The sequence below is a fragment of the Pinus tabuliformis genome, chromosome 8 (genome assembly GCF_031772625.1).
Source record: "Pinus tabuliformis cultivar Carrire ecotype Pingquan chromosome 8, CPIR1, whole genome shotgun sequence".
Classification (NCBI taxonomy): Eukaryota; Viridiplantae; Streptophyta; class Pinopsida; order Pinales; family Pinaceae; genus Pinus; species Pinus tabuliformis.
This window is the reverse complement of record NC_142294.1, coordinates 205,550,368-205,568,684: the sequence shown is the minus strand read 5'-3', so window position 1 is coordinate 205,568,684 and position 18,317 is coordinate 205,550,368.

Sequence of the window (18,317 nt, the reverse complement as noted above, 5' to 3'; positions counted from 1 at the left end):
AGGAAGAACACCACATACCCCACATTGAATTCATGCCGCCATAAACCATCGTCATGTCAAGCACCAAGCCACAGTTGTGGAGTCCGCAGGTATGATAAATAACATTCCTTTATTTGTGTTAATTAATCCACGTGCCCCTCATAGTTTTATTTCTTCTTCAACGTTGCTTAGATGTGGATTGAGAACTAATGATAAAAGTAACTTTAAAATGGTAGAAATGGCATCAGGCTCTGAACAATCAGTACAATCACTGCTAAGGGATTGCAGTGTTAACGTTGGGGGATGTGACACCAAGATAGACCTGTATAGCACGACTTTGGGGACTTATAACTTAATTGTAGGGATGGATTAGCTTGAATCTCATCAAGCTATAATGGATTGCTATAATAAGACAATTCTCTTCAAGAATGATCAGGGAGAACCCACAGTAATCAAGGGCATTAAATGTGATGTTACGTTGTGCCTCATATCAACCAAAAAGGTTAATAAGTGTATGAGGAAAGGATGTGAGATTTATGCAGTAGAGATGGTTCATGCCAACAGGAAGTCCTTTGATAATTTGTACCCACTACTTTCTGAATTTGCAGATGTATTTCCTCGAGAGCTGCCAGGCTTGCCTCTAGTTTGAGAAATCGGTTTTTCCATTTCCTTGAAACCGGGAACAAAACCCATATCCAAAACACCTTATCAAATGACTGCCACAGAGCTTAATGAGTTGAGTATACAACTTAAATAACTGCTTGATCAAGGATTCATCCGACCCAGTGTATCACCTTGGGGTGTGCCAGTGATCTTTGTGAAGAAAGGATGGAACTCTTAGGTTATGTATTGATTACCGAGATCTAAACAAGGCCACCATTTGAAACAGGTACCCAATGCCTCACATAGATGAGCTCTTTGACAACCTAAAAAGAGCTTCAATATTTTCCAAGATAGACTTACATTCAGGTTACCATCAACTAAGAATCAAAGAGGAAGACATACCTAAGACAACATTCAAAACACGATATGGACACTATGAGTTTATTATTGTGCCATTTGGTTTGACTAATGCCATGTAAATCTTCATGAACTTGATGAATAGTGTTTTCCGTAGATATCTAGACCGTTTTGTTCAAGTGTTCTTGGATGACATCCTCATTTATTCTCGTAATGAGAAGGAGCATCAAGAGCACTTGAGATTGTTACTTCAATGCCTTAGAGAACATAAGCTATATGGGAAACTTACTAAGTGTTCCTTATTTGAGAAGGAAATTCAATATCTAGGCCATACCATTAGTGGGAAAGGAATTGCAGTGAATCCCAACAAGATTGAAACTATAATGGATTGGCCTACTCCTAAGAATGTCAAAGAAGTACGAAACTTTATGGGGTTGAAAGGCTATTATAGAAGATTTATAGAAAGGTTCTCACAAATATCCAGTCCCATCGCAAACCTACAAAGGAAATGGGTTAAGTTTGAATGGACAAGTGAGTGTGAGAGAGAATTTAATGAGCTAAAACGATGATTAACAACTGCCCCAATATTAAAGGTGCTCGACATGGACAAGGACTTTCGTGTATTGACTGATGCATTAGGAGAAGGATAAGGTGCAGTCTTGATGCAAGATGAAGGGGTTATCACTTATGCTTCACGTAAACTCAAGACCCATGAAATTAATTATGCCACACATAATCTAGAATTAACTGCAGTTGTAATGGCCTTGAGACTATGGAGACATTATCTGATGGGGTGTCAATTTGAATTAAGAACGGATCATAGAATTCTTGAGTATATCATCACCCAAAAGGACCTTAATGCTCGACAACAACGTTGGAGTGAGCTATTTATTGAATATGATTTCAGGATATCCTACATCAAGGGGAAGGAAAATAAGGTTGCAGATGCTTTACGCAAGAGACCTAGAGTTCATTCAATACTGTCATTGAATATAGACTTGAGAATTCTGATTCTAAACCACCTAGTAAGGGACCCGCAATACCAACAAATAGAATTTTCCTTACAAGAAAAAGTACCAGTGGCACCTAAGTGGGAAGGATACACCTTAGATAATGATGGATTGCTATGATATAAGGGTAATATGTACATCCTAGTTGATGATGAACTTCGGAAATTAATAATGAAGGAATCCCACCAAGCTCCATATGTTGAACATCCAAGAGTCCAAAAAATGTATGCAGATTTAAAACAACTATTTTTTCTGGACAAGAATGAAAAAAGATATAACACAGTTTGTGGCCTGATTTTTAGAATGAATATTACTTAAATTAATTTATCAAAGGTTACTTTTCTTTGTGTTATTGAACATTACATAGGAGATAGTTCTTACAAACTCTTTTTCATACATTTATATTTTGACTTTTTAGCTTTTCAACAAGCACAAATATTTTTATTTTTATTTTTATTGATGCAAGGGAACATTACATAATAGATAGATGTTACAATCTATCTCTTTTATACTGGGTTGTAAAATGAATTTCTTTTTGGAGAAGAGAAAGTCAAATCTATTTGGGACATATGAAACTATCCAAATTGAGATGAACTTATTTGAGTAGATCCATATTAACTCAGGATTTATTAAGCATGGATATAGATTGAATTTCTCGCCTCTAGAGTAGAGCCTGAGCAACTTTTTATATTAGCATTTGAAAGTGGAAATGACAAGTCACACTTAAACATTTTTTAATAAAATATTACAATGTCAAACCTAACTTCCAATTAAAACTAATATGCATATATGTTTGCATACTGTAGGAATTTACAGGGTAACTTCCTCAGATAGAACATCAAAGGACACCGCTCACAAACAGATCACAGATCAATACACCAGTGTTCTTAACGTGGTTGACACCCTCAAAGAGGGAAATAGTCCACGACCTGAGCCAACGCGGCCACTTCAAGAAATTTATTAATAAAAGAAATAAAATTTACATAAGATTCTCTCATGAACGGTCACCCTACAAATGACCCTCCATGCTCTTTAAATATAGATAATGGACCAATCGGGTGTTAAGCCACAGATCAAGTGTTGGTAATACCGAGGAGAGAATGAATTGTCGAATCACTTCATGTCTAGAACATATCATGTCCGTCAGATTGTAAGTTACAAATGTACATAGTAAAGAAACACACTTTACCTAACTCTACACTAGACCAAGTTATACTTAACTATTTCCTATGTGTCGGAATATCCTAACATTCCCCCCTTAAGAAAAACTTGGGATAGGATTGAAGGATGTACAAATATGACACAATAGGAGAAGGAAGGAGGCATTAGAACCTATCCCCCCTTAATGAGAACTTCCTGAACTCCAACCATAAATTGAAGTTTAGTAAAATTTGCCTCTGTGAGAGCCTTTGTAAATATGTCTGCAACTTGATCATCAGTTGAACAATATTGCACTTCAAGAGCATGGTCATGAATGAGCTTTCTGATGAAGTGCATGTGTAGTTCAATGTGTTTTTTGCACTGATGTTGGACTGGATCTTTGCATAGTTTAATGGCACTTTGATTATCACACCAAAGTGTAGTCAAATGCTGATGCTGAAATCCAAACTCTGACAGGATCTGATGAAGCCACATGGCTTCCTTACTAGCTTCTATGACGCCACGATACTCTGCTTCTGCTGAAGAAAGTGAAATGGCACTTTGTTTCTTGCAAGCCCATGTAATAGGTCCAGAACCAAGAGTGAACACATAACCTATAGTAGACTTCCGATCATCAGGGTCACTAACCTAATTAGAATAAGTGAAACCAACCAATAGAGGAGATGCTTCTGCACTGTAATGAATCCCAAACTGAACTGTACCTTGAACATAACGAAGTATTATTTTAGCTGCTTTCCAATGACTTTCATGTTGGTTTTGCATAAACCGAGCAATAAGGCCAACAACAAAGGAAAGATCAGGATGGGTATGCGTCATATACAAAATTTTTCCTACAAGCTGACGATATAAGGTGGCATCAACTTCAGGGTAAGTACAAGTGACTGAAAGTTTGGCTCGAGATTGAAAGGGAGAAGGGGTTGGCTTATAGTCTTCCATGTGAAAGTGGCGTATAAGATCACATACATACTTGGACTAGGAAAGGGAAATATCTTCTTTGCATTGCAAGACTTGAAGACCAAGAAAATAATGCAAGTGTCCTAAGTCTGTCATTTCAAACTTCTTTTTAAGGCTAGAATTCACATGGTTTATAAGGTTGGGATCACTACCAGTAAGGATAAGATCATCAACATAAAGAACAATAATGATAAGAGACTTACCCACTTTTTTGGTGTAGACAATATTGTCAGAATGACACCTAGAAAAGCCAGTATCTAAAAGAAAGCTATCCATTTTGGCATACCAAGCCTGAGGGGCTTGCTTGAGACCATAAAGGGATTTCTTAAGTCAACATACAAGGCTAGATTCTATTTGTATAAAGCTAGGAGGTTGTTCCATATAGATTTCTTCATGCAAGGCCCCATGCAAGAAGGCAGATTTAACATCCATCTTATGGACTTCCCATTTGAAAGAGGCAGCAAGGGAAAGAACAAGGCGGATAGAGTTCATTTTGGTAACAGGGGAGAAGGTTTCAGTATAGTCAATGCCTTCAACTTGTGAAAAACCCTTAGCAACAAGACGAGCTTTATGTTTATCAACTCTTCCATCGGGTCCATACTTGGTTCTATAAACCCATTTTCATCTAACAAGTTTTCATACCTTTGGAATAGGAACAAGATCCCATGTATCATTTGCCAATAATGAACAATATTCTTCATTCATAGCTATGTCCCAATCTGGATGGCCTGAAGCTTCTGCAAAGGTGTCAGGATCATAATTCACTGGAGCTTGAGCCAGTAAAGAAGAGGCTCTATAAAACTGAGAACGAGTGTGACACTGATATGTAGGATCACCTGCAAGAGCACTTGTTGCATCCCGAGTAGTGCAGACCATTTTGGAAGCTGAGAAGCTGAAGGAGGATCCTGAGAAGGTGGGGGAGGATTTTCATCCTCGCCGTCATCATCTGAAGAAGAAATATTTTCAGAAGTAGAAGGGATAGAGAGAGGTGGCACATCCATCAAACTAGGCTCGTAGGCCTATATATTTTCAGCAAACTTTACATCTCTTCTAATGATAACCTTTTTGGACTTAGGTGAAAAAAGTATATATCCTTTGACATCTTCAGAATATCCAAAAAAAATACATTTTTCACTCTTAGGTTCTAAAGCTTTATGTTTCTCATTTGGAATATGGGCCCATGCTTCACTTCCAAAAACACGAAAGTGACTTACATCTAGTTTAATTGAGCTCCATGCTTCTTCTGGAGTGATATTCTTTAAAACCTTAGTAGGAATGCGATTTACTATGTAATTTGCATAGTTAATTGCTTTTGGCCAAAAATTAAGACTAAGTCCTTTAGATTGAAGCATACAATTAGCCATTTCCTTTAAGGTGTGATTCTTCCTTTCAGCTACACCATTTTGTTGTGGAGTATATGGAACAATACGTTGCATTTGAATTCCATGCTCATTACAAAAGTTGATGAATTTGTTGTTAACATATTCTCTGCCATTGTCAAATCTTAGCTTAAGAATTTGATGTCCAGATTGTTTTTCAACAAAGGCCTTAAAGGCCAAGAACATGTTAAATACTTCACTCTTGAGTTTTAAGAAGTATGCCCAAGTGCGTCTGGAGAAATTATCAATGAAAGTTAAGAAATACTTGTAGCCAAAGAATGAAACAACTGGAAGTGGACCACATAAATCATTATGCACAAGCTGTAAAGGGGCTAAGGCGTGCCAAGAGGCACATTTTTCAAAACTATCCCGATGATGTTTTCAGAGTACACATCCGAACAAACACCATCTCTGCAAGATAACCTGTCACCATATTTTATTTACATAGATTTTGAAGGGAGTGATAGTTTAAGTGACCAAATCGCTCATGCCAAAGTTTGCTCACTTCATCATTATGAGCAACAAATACCGAGGGAAGAGTTGATGACCCAAAGTTGTTAAACTTATACAACCTTGTAGAATTGTCAACAATGTCAGTAGCTAAAATCTGTCTAAGGATCTCTTAGGTCCTTAATTACAACATTGTGAGGTGAAAATTCAGCGATTTTACCTTCACCTGAATGAGTTATCTGATATATAGATAGAAGGTTGCAGGATAAGGTTGGAACACATAATACATCATTAAATTGACGATTGCCTAGATGAATAGTTCCAGTCCCTACAACACTAAGAGATTTATCATCACCAACATATATGTTTTTGGTGTTACAATAATTTAAAGAAGAAAACATGGTTTGTTTTTGGTCATGTGATAAGAAGCTCCAGAATCAATGAACCACTCATGAGAATGAGAACAAGAAGATACATTTAATGCATAACCAGACCGAGATGCTTAACAACCACATGCAGAAAGTGCAATTCCTAAAGATGAAATTGAAGTTGAAGAGTGCTCCAAATGGATGTTATGCTTCTTCCTTGTTGCTTCTAAGGCTTCCATCTTCTTAAAGCATTTGGATTCTAAGTGGCCATCTCGATTACAAAAGTTGCAATGTCTATCAGTCTTCTCCCCTTTGTTTTTATTTGCCTTATCATTTTGTTGAATTGATTTTTCATTTTGAGACTGAAATTGTTTAGGACCCTTGTTTGGTATATGACCATTCTTTTTAGGATATTGCTTCTTAGTATTCTTTGAATTTGGTTGTTGTTGGGTGGCTAAGGATTTCTTAGAAGAGTTTCCAAGATTAAGAAGACTAAGATGTAAGAGTTTTTCTTGTTCTCTTATTAAAGAATCACAAAAGGCATCAAAAGAGGGGGACTTGTAGTATTTTCCTTGAGAAATAAATGCTTCTATAGTAGAATGGAAGGTGGAAACATACATAGAGTAGGTTGGTCCCAACTTAGTAAGAATGGAATAGATGATGCTACCATCTTCTTTCTTAACCTTAACACCTTCCAAGAGAATTCTAAGGGTATTGAACTTGGACAAAAAATATTCAATGGAAGAAAAATTATTGAGGTCCAACGTAAGCAACTCATTTTCGAGTTGATGGGCTCTAATTTCATTTTTAATTCCAAAAATTTTAGTGAGTTGATTCATTGCTTCATTAGGGGTATCAAGTTCTACGATATGGAATCTAAGGTCTGGAGAAATAGACATCCCTATCAACCCACGTGCTTGATCTTGCCTATTTTCCCATTTCTTTGCCTTATCTTCATCTTTAGGTTTAGTTTCTTGGCTTGAGACTATTGTGTAAAGACCTTTACTTCTAAGTAAATCCACAATGTAGGACCACCATTGGAAGTAGTTGGTACTATCAAGAATAACTTGGCATGGACTTTCCATCTAACAGAAACTGAAGCTATAGATGCTGAAACTAAGTGCTCCAATGGAAAGATCTCGAAAAATTAGGCCAATTAAAAAAAACGGCTTCCGGATGAAGAAGTTATGGTTTTTTGAAGAAAAGTTGTTGAAGATGCCGACGAAGCGCGTGAATGTGCGGAAATGAATGATAATGCTAGGTTTTTTTTTTAAATCCACCTCCTTTCCAAACTTAATCTAATAAACTCACTTTAAAAAAAAATATTTTATGTGACCCACTTTTATAAATAAGTGAAAGTCATTTTTACAATGGTACTTTATGAGCTACCCATTAAATTGTAACTTAAATAAAAGATAAAAAGACTTTAGAATTATAAGTGACTCACTTTTTATAATGGGTGAGAACACTTTAACATAAAGTAACTTTAAAACATAAGTTACATGTGTCTTTTGAAAAAGTAACTCAACAAAAAGATTTTTTATTTTTTATTTTTTATTTTTTTTTTATTTTTTCGCTACAACTTTGGGGTGCATTTTCAAGCCCTTTTTGCCTCCATATCTTAAAAATGACGTAGCTAGGGCTACCAAAACCTTTTCGTGTGAAACGAAAGGGGTTTCTCACTGGAACAGATGCTCCTAACATAATAGAGCAGTCATCTCAGCTCGAAAGCAGTCAGAAACAGTAGATCTAGGAAACGACAATTGGATGTAGTTGTACTGGCTTCCGATTTGGATCACCAACGGATGCATCCCTCAAATAGCTCTGGTACCATGTAAGAATTTACAGGGTAACTTCCTCAGATAGAACACATAAGGACACCGCTCACAAACAGATCACAGATCCATACACCAGTATTCTTGACATGGATAAAACCCTCAAAGAGGGAAACAATCCACGGCCTGAGCCAACGTAGCCATTTCAGGAAATTTATTAATAAAAGAAATAAAATTTACATAAGCTTCTCTCATGAATGGTCACCCTACAAATGACCCTCCATTCTATTTAAATAGAGATCATGGACCAATCGAGTGTCAAGCCATGGATCAAGCGTCGTAATACGGAGGAGAGAATGAAACGTCAGATCACTTCATGTATAGAACATATCATGATCGTCGGATTGTAAGTTACAAATGTACATAGTAAATAAACACATTGTACCTAACTCTACACTAGACCAAGTTATACTTAACTACTTCCTATGTGTCGAAATATCCTAACACATACATGTATATATCATTGTTGGTAAGAAATATGGTTATCTTTAATTGCACAAGTTTGAAGAAGGAATCACATTCTACACATAGATAGTATACACATTCTATACATAGATAATATAGAAAGATGCAATATAAGTTCAAAAAAAGAAAAAAGAAAAGAAACTAACCAACTATAGTTGTTTATTAATTCAAATCCTTTTTCATTCTCTACGTAGATTTATTTAAAGAGCCTTCAATTCGTAGGTTGAATACATGAAGAAAGGAGGGGTGGAGTCAAACTCATAGGCTACCCACACTTTAAAAAAAATATGAGCAATTTGGATAACATTTTTCCAGAAGCATCTAAACAGAGGCATCAAATCCTTTTGAGATTCCATTCATTTTAACAATGCAAAAAACTTGAGGAAATGATAACACTTGAGGGATTATATTAATCATAGGTTACAATGGATCTATGCTAGTGGGTGTGTATACTAATCTAATAATGCCTAGTCTTCTGAGATCAATAGTTACTCTAGGACGATCAATGAATGGAAACCTCGTCAAACCTTAGCATGGTGTCTTAGGAGATCAATTTAATATAAAAAGGTGATATTTTCCCAAAGTTTCTAGTGATGCACAAAGAAATGGGTGAATTTTTTCCAAATTTGTCAACATGCAAATGGAGGAAGCCAAAACAATGGATTGTATACGCCATTTTTTGGTACTAAATAAACTATGGGAATACTTGAGTATGGATCATATTTTTGTAATGTCAAGAATGGAATGAGATATTGATTCTAAATTTATGGTTGTTTGATTCTCAAAGATGGTGCATTTCATCCCATGTAAGAAAATCAATGATCCCACAAACATTGTTTGTTTTTCTTTTCAAGGAAGTCTTTTCTCTCTCTAGTTTTTACATATGTCACTGCAAGCATTCCATTAGAGTGGTATACTAAACCCTTGAAACTTAAACAAGTTATGTTGTTCTAGTACAAAGATTTCCAATATTTGAAGTTTTCAACTTCTTTTTTTCCTTGACACTTTCAAGTTTTGCTAATGAATAAATCAATAATTTAATGTCTTCTCCTTATATTGTGGCATGTAATCCAATTCACACACACACACATGGAGAAAACGATTGGATGTCATTTTCTTACCCTAAAGTTTACTAGTTGGCAATTTTTGTTTATATTTGTATTGATTTCCTTTCTAGTGCCATAAAAATAAAACATTCAAAAAAGGTAAAAATATTCTATTTGAACATGAAATTAAGTGTTATGAAAGAGGTATGTAACTCATTTTCTAATAACCATGGAAATTACTTGTGGTAATTAAAAAATAATAATAAATAATTACAATATCCACCATAACATAAAGATAAAATACAATTACAGTAATACATTTTAGTAAACATACTTTTCATCAACCATTTAAAAGACAATAATAGAGGAAAAACATGTGAGCCATAAAATAATAATATTAAATAATTGAATCGAGAGTAGTTAAGGACATCTATATAATACTTATAATCAATAATAATATAATAACGTTGGATGTGAACTAAATATAGACATAAATGGAAACAAAAAGAATTTTAGAGAGAAACATTTATTATGTAGTACACACATTATAAAAATGGTTGTATTGAAAGATATAAAAAGAAATATTATAGATTTGATATTTATATACAAATATTAAAATAATGTAAATATAAATATCTAATAATTATAATAAAACTGCATTTTTACATATTATCTACATAATTGTGGTTTCTCAGTTCTCTCAAAATAGAATGAGATTACAACCAACTTAAATCTAACTTAAATTATCGAAAAATGTACACTTCAAGAGATTTGATCTCTCTCTATTCTTAACAAATTTATTCTTAATATAAATCTATATTAAGTGTTGCATGCGCCCTAAATGAACTCAACGTGAAACTCAAGGTTTCATGTGCCCCAAATGCTCTTATGCATAGACAACTCGCCCAATATAGAAGACATTGTAATTTTTTTTTCTTTGTATCACTTATTTGCATAAAAATTTTAAAGTAAATAAATAAATAAATGATTTTCTCAATTAGCTTTGATAAATAAAATAAAAATTAGGGACATTTTGAGATAGTAGTTGAATGTGTGAGAACACTATAGAGATTATAATGATGGTTTGGTGACCCATGATTACATAAGTGGATCAAAGTGCACCTCCCAATTGGATTTATAGGGTTTTCGTTCTGTATACACACCCACTAGCATAGATCCATTTTAACCTATGATTAATCTAATCCCTCAAGTGTAATAATTTCCTCAAGTTTTTTGCATTGTTAAAATGACTTGCATCTCAAAAGGATTTTATCCCTCTCTCTGGAAAAATGTTTTCCAAATTGCTCATCTTTTTTTTATAATGTGTGTAGCCTATGAGTTTGACTCCACCCCTCTTTTCATCATGTAGTCAACCTAAGAATTGAAAGCTCTCTAAATATTTCTATATAGAGAATGAAAAAGGCTATGAATTAATAAACTATAGTTGGTTAGTTGTTTTTTTGTTTGATGTTAGATTGCATCTTTCTATACTATCTTGTATAGAATGTGATTCCTTCTTCAAACTTCTGCATGGAAGAATAACCATCGTTCTTACTAGCAATCATGCCTGCATGTATGAAAACATATATGCATATTAGTTTTTAATTGGAAGTTAGGTTTGAAATTGTACTATTTTATTTAAAAAAATGTTTAAGTTTGACTTGTCATTCCACTTTCAAACACTAATAAAAATACACACTCATACTGACGTATAAAAATTTTCTTGGGCTTTACTATAGAGCCTATATATTCAATCTATCTCCATGCTTAGTAAACCCTAAGTTAATATGGATCTACTCGAATCAGTTCATCTCAATTTGGATAGTTTCATATCTCCCAAATGGTTTTGAATTTTTTTATTCAAAGGGAAATTCATTTTACAACCCCTATATAAGAGCATAACAAATTGCTCGGGCTCTACTATAGAGCCTAGATATTCAATCTATCTCCATACTTAGTAACTCCTAAGTTAATATGGATCTACTCGAATAAGTTCATCTCAATTTGGATAGTTTCATATGTCCCAAATGGTTTTGACTTTTTTTTTATTCAAAGGGAAATTCATTTTACAACCCCTATAGAAGAGATTGTAACTCCTATCTCTTATGTAATGTTCCCTTGCATCAATAAAAATAAAAATATCTTTGCTTGTTATTGAAAAATTAAAAAGTCACAATATAAATGTACGAAGAAGAGTTTGTAACATCTATCTCCTATGTAATGTTCAATGACACAAGAAAAATCAAAATCAAAATCAAAATATTTCTTCTTCTCTATTGATAAATTAAAAAGTTATATATATATATGATTGATGAAATTTAGCTTTAGAACTTTTCTCTGAAAAGTTTTGACCCATTTTAAGATAATTCAATTTCTTACTCATAATTTCCAAAAATTGAACACATTAAAGGAGAACATTGCCTGAATTATAAAAAGTGACCTACCTAAAAAACTGAAGTCATTCACTTATCAACTTAGGGCAACAAATAAGTTAAACTCCAAAAATATTCAACCTCCTTTAAATAATTTTTTTTTTTTTTAAATACAAATTTATTAAATTAATAAAAACTTTATTATTCAGAATTTTTAACCAATCACTAATAAATAAAAACTTTCCTATTAAATTTTTTAACCTATTATCCATAAATCAATCACTAATAAATAAAAATTTTAACATATAAACCAAAAATTTAAAATCATTCACTTCAATCCCTCCGAGTGCAATCATTTCCTTCAATGTTTACGCTGTTAAAATGATTGCATTTTAAAGAAAACGTGTTTGCCAATACAGATTTGGCCATGTGTTATAAAATTGCTCTGAAAAAAGCACAGGCTATGAGTTTGATGGCACCGTCCTTTCTTCAAGTAAGCAGCCTATGCATAAAAAAAAGAAAAAGTATTTGGCTCTAGTTTTGAACATTTCAAATACATTTCTTTGCTATGTGGTGAGTTTATCATTTTAATGAGAACACTATGAATATTGAATTCTAAGAGAATTATTCCCTTTAGGAATTGACATTGGTTATGTAAATTAATAAACAAATAAGCTCGTTGTTTGTATTTTTTTTTTCAAATTTATGGTATTTCTTGGTGGCTTAATAAAGGAGAAAATAAGTTGTTTGCTCGTTTTTTTTATTCCCAATTTATAATATTTATTTTTCTATGTGTGGCTTTTTCCTCTTAAATTTATGATATTGAAAATTTTGCCCTATCAAAAGTTGTGGATTTTGATTTGTGTATTTTTTTCACAGTTTTAGTTTACGTGTATTGTGGTTATCATAGCTTATAATTGCATTAAGCATGCTTTGGTTAGTGCTTCATTGTTTGGTTAGCTGGAGAACGTGTTCTTTCGGAAGTAGTTGTAGCATAAAAACATTTGACCTTGAATTCAATACATCTGAAGTCGTGCAACAAAACATACCCCTCAATCTTCACAACTTCATTCGCACCTTTGTCTTCTTAACATTAACTTTGGCATTGACATGGAATTTTTCAACCATAAGGTCCCATTGCATGCGAACTATTATCTTCATCAAATTTAAATTTCTCCAACTTTATTTTCACTGAGACATATGCCTTCAAATTTAGGGGAATGTTGATCTAATTTTTCTGCATGTTGAGTGTAGAGACCATGTCGTTGGTGAACTAAGCACTAGTCCCGGTGAGTTCCACATCCAAGAAAGTGGTGTTATTGCCCTAGTAGAACATCGACAAAGAGCCCATGTAGAGATCGATGCCTAAGCACGAAACGATGAGATGGTTGTTGTTTTCTTCATCAGATTCAGGTGAGGGAGCAAGACATCCCGAAGACAACTTTCAGATGTCATTATGGGCATTTCGAGTTCCTGGTCATGCCTTTTGGGTTGACCAATGCACCGGTTACTTTTCAATTGTGTATGAACCATGTGTTTAGAGGCCAGTTGAGGAGGTTTTTATTAGTATTTTGTGATCTACAACACGACATGGGAGGAGCACCTGCAACACTTAGAGATAGTCTTGTGTATATTGGAGGAGCAACAGTTCTATGCCAAGATGTCCAAGTGCGAGTTTGGGTTCATAGAGATGCTTTACTTGGGGCACATCATAGCTGAAGATGGGGTCAAGGTGCATGAGGAGAAGATTCGGGCCATTCGGGATTGGCCAGAGCCTTGAGATGTGACAACATTGAGAGGATTTTTGGGCATCTGTACTTATTATCGAAAGTTCGTGAAGGGATTCTCATAGTTGGAAGCACCCCTTACTGATCTAACTAAGAAGGGGGATTTGGCGTGGAGAGAGGGAGCTCAAGCAACATTTGATCACCTCAAGGAGGTGATGAGTTGTTGCCCAGTATTAACACTTTCGGATTTTACTCAACCTTTCACATTGGAGTGCGAGGCATCAAGTGTGGGTATTGGGGCAGTCTTGTCCCAAGGAGGGCACCCCATTGCTTTCAAGATCCAAAAGCTTCTACCTGATGAGATGTCGTATTTGATTTATGACAAGGAGATGTTGGTCATAACACATGCATTGGCCAAGTTTAGACAATACTTGGTGGGGAACCAATTTTGGGTGAAGACGGATCACAACAGTCTTCGACATTTCATGGGGCAACAGGGCCTCAATGACAGACATCAGAGGTGGGTCAACAAGGTGTAGGCCTACGATTTTTATATTGAGTATGTGTGGGGGAAGCACAACATGGTGGCAGATGCACTATCCAGGAGACCAACAAGGCTTTCAATCATGAGCATTTTTCATGATTAGAAGGCTCACGTATTGGTGGAGTACTCCAAGGATCGTCGTGCATGCAAGATATTGTAGGGAAGCTATGCAGATGAGAACTACAGGGTGATGGATGAGGTTATTTATTATAAGGGGCACATATTTTTGGTTTCGGGATCCCAGTTGAGAGAACACGTTCTTCGAGCATCTCATGATTCTCCTTTCTCTAGGTGCCAGGGGTTTAGAAAGACTTATATGGCATTGAGAGAGTGCTTCACTTGGAAGGGCCTCAAAGGAGACGTGTTGAGGCATGTGTGGGAGTGCGAAGCTTGCTAGATAAACAAAGGATATTGACCTATCTAGCAGGATTATTGCAGCCTATTCCCATCTCTGGGGGGAAATGGGAGAGAATCTTTATGGATTTCATCTCCGGACTTCCCTCGGTACAAGGGAAGGATTATATTTTTGTGGTGGTCGACCGACTAACAAAGTTTTCACACTTATTTGTCATATCGACACGATATTCAACCTCAAGGGTGGAAAAGTTGTTCTTCAAGGAGGTCTTTCTTATGCACGGACTCCCTAAGACTATAGTAAGTGACTAAGATAGTTGACTCATGGGTGGATTTTGGCAGGAGATTTTCAGGCTAGTCGGCACCGAGCTCACCCCGAGCACTAGCTACCATCCACAAACCGATGGCCAGACAGAGAGGGTGAACCAATGGTTAGAGGGCTATCTCAGGAACTATGTGACAGGGCAGCAGAGGGTTTGGATTGTAGGTTTTAACCCCGTATAGAAATTACCTGCATATGAATTCTTAAAACAAAGAAAATAAACAATGCGAGAGAATAACACATAAAGCACATATACACAGAGATTTTCCCCTGGATCCCAAAACCGGGACTACCAGCTTGATTTTTCATTATGTTCCTTTCAATGTTACAATACATATTTATACATGTCGAAGCATCCAATACCATGGACCGAAAACCATCGCATCCAAAACCATGGACCGAAAACCATTGCGTCCAAAACCATGTGCGAAAACCATGCACAAAACCATAGGTAGGTCCGCCCAACCTAATATAGGGTCCAAAAAATACTTCCCTGGGGCACTGCCCCAGACCCTGTAGAGGGGAGCTACCCACCCCCCTCAAATCCCCTGGACATTGAGGGTTGTCACCCCCCTTGTGACCCCCCACGCTGTGCAATCGGCACAACGAAGGGGGGGCTATGCCTCGCCTCTAACCCCCCAGTTAACTATGTGGGCTAGTTATGGAAAGAATATAACACAACCCAACATTCTCCCACTTCTTGTTTTCTTTCCACAAGGGGCCATAAGAGAGCTTAGTTATTTAACCAACCCTGCAACACCCATTGTTTCTCTACACCAAGAGAACTTCTCAGAGCTCACAGATTTTGTCAATGCATATGCAGTATTCTTCAAAGTGTCCACCTTTACTAACAATACCTTTTTGTCTTCTATCATATCCCTCACAAAGTGATACCGAACATCAATGTGCTTTGTCTTTGAATGATAAGCAGGGTTGTTTGCCAAGAAAATTGCACTTTGGCTATCACAATCTATCCTTATAGCTCCTTGTGCTAACCCCACACTTGAACACAATCTCTACAACCAAACTGCTTCCTTGCTTGCATGCGTGGTTGCCATGTATTTTGCCTCTGTAGTTGATAATGCCACCTCATATTGTTTCTTACTCATCCAGCTGATTGCACCTCCAAATAGGTTAAACACATACCCACTTGTAGATCTTCTTTGATCTAGATCTCCAGCCCAGTCTGCATCAACAAAGCCACGGATATACAAAACTATGTCCAATCCTGGTATTCCTTGGTAGCACAAACCATAATCACTAGTGTCACACAAATACCTGAAAACCCTCTTCATTGTTGTCCAATGCTCCTTTCCTGGTTTTGACATAAACCTTCTCAATACTCCCACTGCCTGTGCAATGTCTGGTCTAGTACAGACCATTGCATACATCAGGCTACCGACTGCACTTGCATATGGAACACGGGACATGTCCTCTTCCTCTTCTTGTGTCTTGGGACACTGTTCATCAGATAACTTTACACCTACATGAATAGGAACCTTCATTGGTTTACTATCCTGCATATTAAACCTCTGCAATATTGTCTCGACATACTTCCTCTAGTTTAACCAGAGCTTCCTCTTTGCCCGATCTCTTTTAATTTCCATGCCCAAAATATAGTTTGAAGCACCAAGATATTTCATGTCAAATTTGGAGGACAATTGGGTCTTCAAATCCTAGATAATTTCTTTGTCATTTCCAACCAGCAACACATCATCCACATACAAGAGCAGATAAATAACACGGTCACCAATTAAATTAAAATACACACAATGATATGCTTTGCTTCTTGTGAAGCCAAGTCCCCATATGAATGTATCAAAGTTATGATACCACATCCTTGGTGACTATTTTAACCCATACAGAGACTTCTTTAACTTGCATACCTGTTCTTTCTTACCCTTCACCGTAAAGCCTTCAGGTTGCTTCATGAAGATTTCCTCTTCCAGATCCCTGTGAAGAAATGACGTCTTCACATCCATCTGTTCTACCTCAAAATAAAAAGTAGCAGCAACAGATAAAAGTAATCTAATAGAAGTTACCTTGGCAACAAGAGAAAAAATATCACCAAAATCAATTCCCGACACCTGGGAATAACCTTTTGCTACCAATCGAGCTTTGTATTTCTCCACCTTTCCTTTTGCATTTGTCTTCTTCTTGAACACCCATTTGCTACCAATGGGTTTCCTTCCAGCCGACAACTCCACCAGATCCCAAGCCTCATTTTTGTGCAAAGATGCCATTTCATCAACCATGGCCTCTTTCCAGAGTTTTTGATCCTCTGAATCTACTGCTTCCTTCACAGTTCTGGGATCATCATCAGTAACAGATAAAGCAAAATTTGAACAGAAAGCAGATGGACTATACCTTTCTGGCTGCCTTCTTTCTCAAACTGATCTTCTCACACCCGGAGTTTGTGGCTCTTTGTCTTCTAATTCCTCCTCTGCTGTAGAGTCTGATTCTTCCTCCTTAAGCTCAAACTCTATCTTCTCGGGTTCCTTTGGTTGGACTTCATGTTTAATAACATCTTTCACCTCTCTGAACACCACAACTCGGTTGTACACAACCTTCCTTGTTACTAGGTTCCAAAGCTTATAACCCTTTAAACCATCCTTATACCCAATAAAGATGCACTTTTCAAAATTTTTATCCAACTTGGTTCTTTTCTCCTTTGGAACATGTACATATGCATCACATCCAAATACCCTTAGATGTGAAAGAGAGGGTTTCTTACCAGTCTATACCTCTTGTGTAGTCTTATCTTCCAACACTGATGAAGGTGATCTGTTTGACTAGGTAACATGTTGTCTCCACCGCCTCTGCCCAGAATTCCTGTCCTAACCTGGCACCACTGAGCATGCTTCTTGCCCTTTCCATCAACATCTTATTCATTACTTTTGCAACTCCATTTTTCTCAGGTGTGTATGGAGTAGTCTTCTGCCATGCTATACCACACTTCTTACAGAATTCTTCAAATTCCTTGCTATAAAACTCTCTACTGTTATCAAATCTCAACACCTTTATCTTCTTCTTTGTCTGGTTTTCCACCAGAGCCTTAAATTCTTTAAACCTGTCAAAGACTTCATATTTCTTCTTAAGGAAATATATCAATGTATTCCTTGAGAAGTCATCTATAAATGATACATAGTACACAAACTTACCCAGTGATGGAACCTTCACAGGTCCAAACACATCATTGTGCACAAGCTCTAATATCTGTTTCGCCCTCTTACCACCAAAGGGGAAACTCACTTGATTCTGCTTCCCATATACACAATTTTCATAGAAATCAAAATCCAGAGAGCTATTACTCATACCTTCTGCCATACCTTTACCATGAAGTATTTGAAGGCCCTTTTCTCCAATATGTCCAAACCTTTGATGCCACAAC